The sequence below is a fragment of the Lolium rigidum genome, chromosome 6 (assembly GCF_022539505.1).
Source record: "Lolium rigidum isolate FL_2022 chromosome 6, APGP_CSIRO_Lrig_0.1, whole genome shotgun sequence".
In the NCBI taxonomy this organism is placed as follows: domain Eukaryota; kingdom Viridiplantae; phylum Streptophyta; class Magnoliopsida; order Poales; family Poaceae; genus Lolium; species Lolium rigidum.
In genome coordinates, this window is record NC_061513.1 from 192011290 (window position 1) to 192020403 (window position 9114).

The 9114-nt window shown below is 40.1% G+C and overlaps 1 non-coding gene and 1 pseudogene across 1 annotated transcript; both read right to left on the reverse strand.

Moving 5' to 3' along the window:
* Positions 1 to 5005: 5005 nt before the first annotated feature.
* LOC124665497 lies at positions 5006 to 5833 on the reverse strand (annotated as a pseudogene).
* A 2347-nt stretch (positions 5834 to 8180) lies between these two features.
* On the reverse strand, positions 8181 to 8261 carry TRNAL-CAA. The gene has a single exon. It is a non-coding gene; the product is annotated as a tRNA-Leu (tRNA).
* Between the last annotated feature and the right edge of the window lie 853 nt (positions 8262 to 9114).

The following is a 9114-nucleotide window of genomic DNA, read 5'->3' on the forward strand; positions in this document are numbered from 1 at the left end:
AGAGGAACTTTATTGTTCTCTCTATGGGAGCCGCTCTTGAGGCCATTGAACATGAAAGTATGATAGATCATTTGATACCATTCGTTGAAATAGACATATATATCTCTCAAAATATATTTTCAACATTTCTATTTTATTCAAAATAAAAAAGCTCTGGCACATGAGTAATCTTGCTTCCCTCTGCGCAGGGCCTTTCTTTTACTTTTATGTTGAGTCTTCATCTTCTAACTTTATGCACCAATTAAGAGAGCATAGTTGTCATTCTGAGTACAATGTGCATAGTCCCAAAATTTATTATTGATTGATTCATGATTATGTTATTGCTTGTTCTCAAATTATTTGTATCTAGTCACCCTTTGAACTTTAAAGGTGTCCTGGAATTTATGTTTTGCTATTCCATGAAGGACAAGTTGAATACCACTTTGCTATGTTTTCTCTATGCTCAAAAACAAACAGTTGCTTTCAGTGCACTGTTATTCATGATCTTTTGTTTGAGTTACTTCTCATGTTGTAACATAGTTGCTAAGTTCTATTGTTAGAATTATATCTATCATGCCTATGTTTAAAGCACTTTGATCCCAGCTCACCATGATTTTACAATAACTTTATCAAGATTGTGTTGGCGGCATGTGACCTCAAAAATTATTATTTTTATCACTTACCTACTTGAGGACGAGCATGAGTTAAGCTTGGGGATGCTGATACGTTGCAAACGTATCTATAAATTTTTTTGAAACCCAAGACTACGAGGCAAAAATCCCCACAGCAATTTATTACTCCAAATTATCCAAACTTATACACAAAAGGAAAAAAAATGTAAAAAAAATTAAGGAAAAAGAAAAGGGCTCTAAGGCAGAGACCTAATCCAAGATAGCAACCTATCCTTATGTTTTACTTTGATCCTATATTACATCAAAGAGATATCATGTATAAACTTCCCCTTCCAGTTAGTGAAAGAGCAACCTTCAGCACTAAAGATCTTGCCATTTCTGAGCAACCAAATATTCCAACAAGCCAAAATGATAACTTCCATCAAAAAGGCTGAGAAAAGCTTTTCCTGGCACTTGCCAACACAACCTGCATATCATCAGTAGCAATCCACTCAATCTATAGATAGTTCCATATTCTCACACTGAAGTTGCATTCAAAGAATAGGTGTATGCGATCCTCAAAGATTCTCCCTGGGCAAAGTACACAGTGTTCATCCTTAGTCACATTCCAGTGCCTCCTCTTGAGTAAATCTCTTGTATTCAGTCTGTCCGACAATAACAACCAAGCAAACACCTTGTGTTTCATGACACAGCAAGATTTCCAAAGCCATTTGTACACATTAGGCACCTGAATATGATCATGAACGTGCTTATAAAAGCTAGCTAAAGAATATTGATCACCCCAGCAATAAACCCACTGATCATTTTCATGTGTTAAGGGATTACACTATGATACGTCTCCGACGTATCGATAATTTCTTATGTTCTATGCCATATTATTGATAATACCTACATGTTTTATGCACACTTTATGTCATATTCGTGCATTTTCTGGAACTAACCTATTAACAAGATGCCAAAGTGCCGGCTCTCGTTTTCTGCTGTTTTTGGTTTCGGAAATCCTAGTAACGAAATATTCTCGGAATTGGACGAAACGAAGACCCAGGGGCCTATTTTTCCACGGAGCTTCCAGAAGACCGAAGAACACACGAAGTGGGGCCACGAGGTGGCGACACCATAGGCCGGCGCGGCCCAGGGGGGGGCCGCGCCGCCCTATGGTGTGGCCCCCTCGTTTGGCCCCCGACTCTGCCCTTCCGCCTACTTAAAGCCTCCGTCGCGAAACCCCTGAGGCGAAAAACCACGATACGGAAAACCTTTCTGAGACGCCGCCGCCGCCGATCCCATCTCGGGGGATTCTCGGAGATCTCCTCCGCACCCTCGCCGGAGAGGGGATTCATCTCCTGGAGGACTCTACACCGCCATGGTCGCCTCCGGAGTGATGAGTGAGTAGTTCACCCCTGGACTATGGGTCCATAGCAGTAGCTAGATGGTTGTCTTCTCCTCATTGTGCATAAAGCTACTGGACACTAATGGATCAAAGAAATTCATCCAACATAGCAAAAGAGGCAATGCGAAATAAAAAGCAGAATCTGTCAAAACAGAACAGTTCGTAAAGACGAATTTTAAAATGGCACCAGACTTGCTCAAATGAAAATTCCCAAATTGAATGAAAGTTGCGTACATATCTGAGGATCACTCACGTAAATTGGCATAATTTTATGAGTTACCTACAGAGAATTAGGCCCAGATTAGTGACAGCAAAGAAATCTGTTTCTGCGCAGTAATCCAAATCTAGTATGAACCTTACTATCAACGACTTTACTTGGCACAAAAACATGATAAGGAGAGGTTGCTACAGTAGTAAACAACTTCCAAGACTCAAATATAAAACAAAGTACTGTAGTAAAAACATGGGTTGTCTCCCATAAGCGCTTTTTTTTAACGCCTTCGCCTAGGCGCGTAAAGTGTGAATCAAGTATTATCGAGAGATGAAGCATCTTCAGCGGGGTTTGGAGTTTTCTCAACCATGCATAGTATATTGGATACATAAGTTTCAGCGGCTCCCTTTTCATTAGTCTTGGGCTTGCTACTCTCATCAAACAAATTTTCGTGAACAAGCCAAGCATAGTTATTTTCTAACGCTTCATTCATCGCTAGGAGCTTACATGGTATTGGTGCTTTGATCTCCCCACCATCATTAATATTATTAGTGTACCTTACTCTCTCCATGTCCATCTTTTCAAGGATACTAACAAAATTGGTATAAGAACCAAGCATCTTATATTTAATAAAGACCTTTCTAGCCTCTCTTGCTATACTACCAAATTCTCTAAGAAGGATTTCTAAAACAAAATCTTTCTTTTCCCCTTCTTCCATATCACCGAGTGTAAGAAACATGTGTTGGATTATAGGATTGAGATTAACAAATTTAGTTTCCAACATGCGAACTAAAGCAGCAGCAGCAATTTCATAGGTAGGAGCAAGTTCTACCAAGTGTCTATCTTCAAAATCTTCAATGGTACTAACATGATTGAAAAATTCTTCTATATTATTTCTCCCAACTATAGACCCACGTCCTACCGGTATGTCTTTTATGGTAAAATTAAAAGGAAACATGTTGAAATTAAGTAAAGCAAATATGAGTAACTAATTTTTTTGTGTTTTTGATATAGAGAGCAAGACAGTAAATAAAGTAAAGCTAGCAACTAATTTTTTTGTGTTTTGTTTTAGTGCAGCAAACAAAGTAGTAAATAAAATAAAGCAAGACAAAAACAAAGTGAAGAGATTGGATTGTGGAGACTCCCCTTGCAGCGTGTCTTGATCTCCCCGGCAACGGCGCCGTAAAATGAGCTTGATGGCGTGTAGACTGCACACGTTCGTTGGGAACCCCAAGAGGAAGGTATGATGCGCATAGAAGCAAGTTTTCCCTCGAAATGAAACCAAGGTTTAATCGAACCAAGAGGAGCCAAGAAGCACGTTGAAGGTTGATGGTGGCGAGATGTGATGCGGCGCAACAACCGTGGATTCCGGCGCCAACGTGGAACCTCGCACAACACAACCAAAGTACTTTGCCCCAACGAAACAGTGAGGTTGTCAATCTCACCGGCTTGCTGTAACAAAGGATTAACCGTATCGTGTGGAAGATGATTGTTTGCAAGAAAATAGTAAAACACATATTGCAGTAGATTGTATGCTATGTAAAGAATAGGACCGGGGTCCACAGCTCACTAGAGGTGTCTCTCCAATAAGATAAAAGCATGTTGGGTGAACAAATTACAGTCGGGCAATTGACAAATAGAGAAAGGCATAACAATGCATATACATGATATGATAAATATAGTGAGATTTAATTGGGCATTACGACAAAGTACATAGACCGCTATCCAAGCTGCATCTATGCCTAAAAAGTCCACCTTCGAGTTATCATCCGAACCCCATTCCAGTATTAAGTTGCTAAACAACAGACAATTGCATTAAGTATGGTGCGTAATGTAATCGACAACTACATCCTTAGACATAGAATCAATGTTTTATCCCTAGTGGCAACAACACATCACAACCTTAGAACTTTCTCGTCATCGTCCCGGGTGTCAATGAAGGCATGAACCCACTATCGAGCATAAATACTCCCTCTTGGAGTTAAGAGTACAAACTTGGCCAGAGTCTCTACTAATAACGGAGAGCATGCAAGATCATAAACAACACATAAACAATAGATTGATAATCACCATAACATAGTATTCTCTATCCATCGGATCCCGACAAACACAACATATAGAATTACGAGATAGATGATCTTGATCATGTTAGGCAGCTCACAAGATCCAACAATGAAGCACAACAAGGAGAAGACGACCATCTAGCTACCGCTATGGACCCATAGTCCAGGGGTGAACTACTCACTCATCACTCCGGAGGCGATCATGGCGATGAAGAGTCCTCCGGGAGATGAATCCCCTCTCCGGCAGGGTGCCGGAGGCGATCTCCTGAATCCCCGAGATGGGATTCGCGGTGGCGGCGTCTCGCGGAAGGTTTTCCGTATCGTGGCTCTCGGTCCCGGGGTTTTCGCGACGGAGGCTTTAAGTAGGGGCGAAAGGGTAGGTCGGGAGGCGGCGCGAGGGGCCCACACCACGGGCCGGCGCGGCCAGGGCCTGGGCCGCGCCGCCCTATGGTGTGGCCACCTCGTGGCCCCACTTCCTTCCCTCTTCGGTCTTCTGGAAGCTCCGTGCAAAAATAGGACCCTGGGCGAAGATTTCGTCCAATTCCGAGAATATTTCCTTACTAGGATTTCTGAAACCAAAAACAGCAGAAAACAGCAACTGGCTCTTCGGCATCTCGTTAATAGGTTAGTTCCAGAAAATGCATAAATATGACATATAATGTGCATAAAACATGTAGGTATCATCAATAAAGTAGCATGGAACATAAGAAATTATCGATACGTTGGAGACGTATCAATAGGCTGCGGCTAATGTTGCAAAAATAAGAGCTTGAATACCGCTTGTAAATAATCCAAGAAACATGACAGGTATAGGGACTACTAAGGGGACTAAAGAAACAAGAACAACAACAACTAATTCATCCGCCAATATATTCCCAAAAAGTCGAAAGCTAAGCGATAATGGTTTTGTGAAATCCTCTAGTATGTTAATTAGTAAAAGGATTGGAGTTGGTTTAATATATTTCTCGAAATAGCTCAATCCTTTTTTGCTAAGACCCGCATAAAAATATCGTCGCGACGTGAGTAAAGCTAAAGCAACGAGTAGTATTTATATCATTCGTGGGTGCTGCTAATTCCCCATGGGGTAGCTCTATAATTTTCCAAGGTAAAAGAGCACCCGACCAATTCGAAACAAAAATAAAAAGGAACATAGTTCCAATAAATGGAACCCAGGGACCATATTCTTCTCCAATCCGAGTTTTGCTCAAGTCTCGAATAAACTCAAGGACATATTCAAAGAAATTCTGACCGTCCATCGGTACGGTTTGTGGATTCCGAACAGCTATGACAACTAAACCTAGCAAGATAGTAATTACAACCCAAGAAGTGATGAGTACTTGGGCATGAATTTGGAAACTTCCTATTTGCCAATAGAAGTGTTGGCCTACTTCTACACCCGATATATCGTATAACCCCTTGAGTGTTTTAATGGAACAAGGTATAATATTCATATTGTCTGTCCTCTGAAAAAAATTGAACTTCAAAAAAGGAATTCTTTTGATTCAACCATCTCTTTCTCAACTCAGCAACTTGAAGTATTAATCTTATATTTAGGATACCAACAAAGCACATCAGATCATAATATATATCAATAACCTCTCCTAAGAAAAGTGTTATTGTACCTACTAAAGAAATTAAAGTCATTATCAAAGGTAGAGAAATGAAAAGAGGAAAAAGCCGAGCTAGAAGAAAAATCCCGGCAGCAACCATAGTTGCTGCGTGTATAAGAGCCGAAAGGCACTACTTCCGACGGCGGGTGGCGTCGCTACCACGGGATGTACGGTGATGCTACGACCGGCCATCGCTGAAGCTGGACGTCGGTCAAAGGTCCAATGGTGACGGGGTCGGGAGTGCCAGGGGATGGGGAGCGCTTGCTCTTTCCGCAGGATTTGCGAATTATTATAGAGAATTCCTTGGTCGAATGGAAGGAATTAGAAGACGAGGGGTATAGTGGAGATGAATGGGAAGATAGAAAAAGACGAATAAGAAAAGTTTTTTTGATTAGACGCATGCAATTGGCGAAACATTTTATTCAAACAAATGTAGAACCAGAATGGATGGTTTTGTGCTTATTACCGGTTCTTCCTCCCGAATTGAGACCCATTGTTTATAGGTCTGGAGATAAAGTAGTAACTTAATAATCAAAATTGAAAAGAACAGTCTTTTCTGTATACTTTCCCCGTTCTATTGCTACCGCGGGTCTTATGCAATCGATCGGATCATATAGATATCCCTTCAACACAACATAGGTCATCGAAAAGATTTCGGAAGACTCACCAAAGCACGAAAGCCAGTTAGAAAATGGATTCCTATTTGAAGAGCGCCTAACCGCATGGATAAGCTCACATTAACCCGTCAATTTTGGATCCAATTCGGGATTTTTCTTGGGAAGTGTCGGGAAGAAATTGGAATGGAATAATATAGATTCATACAGAGGAAAAGGTTCTCTATTGATGCAAACGCTGTACCTAGAGGATAGAGGAAGAGGGAAAAACGAAATGAAATAAATAAAGAATAAAGCAAAAAAAATAAGTCGAAGATAGAAGAGCCCAGATTCCAAATGAAGAAATGGAAACTCGAAAAGGATCCTTCGATTCTCAAAGAATGAGGGGCAAGGGGATTGATACCGAGAAATATTTCTTCTTATTATAAGACGTTATTTGATCCGCATATGTTTGGTTTGGTAAAAGAACAATCTTCTCCTTTAATCATATCATAAATGGAAAGTATTCAATTAGAACATGAAAACGTGACTCAATTGGTCTTAGTTAGTCTTCGGGACGGAGTGTAAGAAGGGCGGAGACTCTCGAACGAGGAAAAGGACCCCTTCGAAAGAATTGACCGAGGAGCCGTATGAGGTGAAAATCTCATGTACGGTTCTATATAGAGACAGTAAGGGTGACTTATCTGTCGACTTTTCCACTATCAACCCCAAAAAACCCAACTCTGCCTTACGTAAAGTTGCCAGAGTACGATTAACCTCTGGATTTGAAATCACTGCTTATATACCTGGCATTGGCCATAATTTACAAGAACATTCTGTAGTATTAGTAAGAGGAGGAAGGGTTAAGGATTTACCCGGTGTGAGATATCGCATTATTCGAGGAACCCTAGATGTTGTCGCAGATAAAGAATCGTCAACAAGGGCGTTCTAGTGCGTTGTAGATTCTTATCCAAGACTTGTATCATTTGATGATGCCATGTGAATCGCTAGAAACATGTGAAGTGTATGGCTAACCCAATAACGAAAGTTTCGTAAGGGGACTGGAGCAGGCTACCATGAGACAAAAAATCCTCTTTCTAAAGAGATTCGATTCGGAACTCTTATATGTCCAAGGTCAATATGGAAATTCTTTCAGAGGTTTTCCCTTACTTTGTCCGTGTCAACAAACAATTCGAAACACCTCGACTTTTTCATAACAGGTCCGAGTCAAATAGCAATGATTCGAAGCACTTCTTTTTCCATTACACTATTTCGGAAACCTAAGGACTCGATCGTTTGATCGATTTCCTTGATTTGATCGCTACTTAATAGGTGTGTGCTCAAAGGATACAGACAGGGATTCGCAAACAAAAAGGGGAATTCGTAGTCATTTTTTCCTGTCGCGTAAAAAAGAGTCTTTACGCGAGAGCAATAGCGGTTGGGATACATCTATCTCTTCTGAGCAACCTCTTTTGGATTCTTAAGACCACCCTTGCGGTAGGATACCATCTGCTTTGGGTTCTTTATTATCTCCTTCGAGGGATTTTTAGGATCGTTCGGGCTATATTTAGTCTATTTTGGCTTTTACTGTCTACTTTTCTGAGGGAGATGGTTAAGGACCTCAGAAGATAGAGGAGAGCGCCAGGCGCAGATTTTCGGAATACTTCTACGAGGAATGCTGATTGAATGAGCATTCTCCACATTATGCCTTGAAGAGGACTCGAACCTCCATGCTCTTCAGCACGAGATTTTGAGTCTCGCGTGTCTACCATTTCACCATCAAGGCATCTTGAAAGTGAATCATATTCCATGAATACTTAGCCAACTTTCATAATTAAATACCGTCACTGTATGGATAACTCTTATTGTGAAAAGAGTGATTTACTCTATAATGGATAGGTAGAGCCAAAGAATGTGGACTATACAAGTTCACAATACCTTTTAATGAAAGAAAGAGCTCCGGTGTATAGAGAGGGCCTTACCGTTCAAAAGGGAACCATAGAAACGATGGAACCCACTATTTTTTTTAGTATCGTTCGTTATAATTAATTTGTTATTTCGCATAGAAATAACTGAACAGAGTGGAATAAAAAATTGTGGTTGGGAAGGTTACTATAGCAAAAGCCATTGGAATTCATATTTTATATATCGGAATAATTAGTTTTTTTATTAATGAAAAAAAAATGGCTAAAAGAAGATAAATAATTAGTTATTCATTAAGGTTAATTTGATTCAATGACCAGAGTTCCGCGAGGATATATAGCCCGGAGACGACGAACAAAAATGCGTTCATTTGCCTCAAACTTTAGAGGGGCTCATTTAAGACTTAATCGAATGATTACCCAACAGGTAAAAAGAGCTTTTGTTTCCTCTCATCGAGATAGAGGTAGGCAAAAGAGAGATTTTCGTCGTTTGTGGATCACTCGGATAAACGCAGCAACGCGGATATATAAAGTATTTGATAGTTATAGTAAATTAATACACAATCTGTACAAGAAGAAATTGATTCTTAATCGTAAAATGCTTGCACAAGTAGCTGTATCAAATCCAAATAATCTTTACACGATTTCAAATAAAATAAAAATCATCAATTAAAAGGATAAATTAAAGTATTATACTGGAATAATAAAAACCGAATT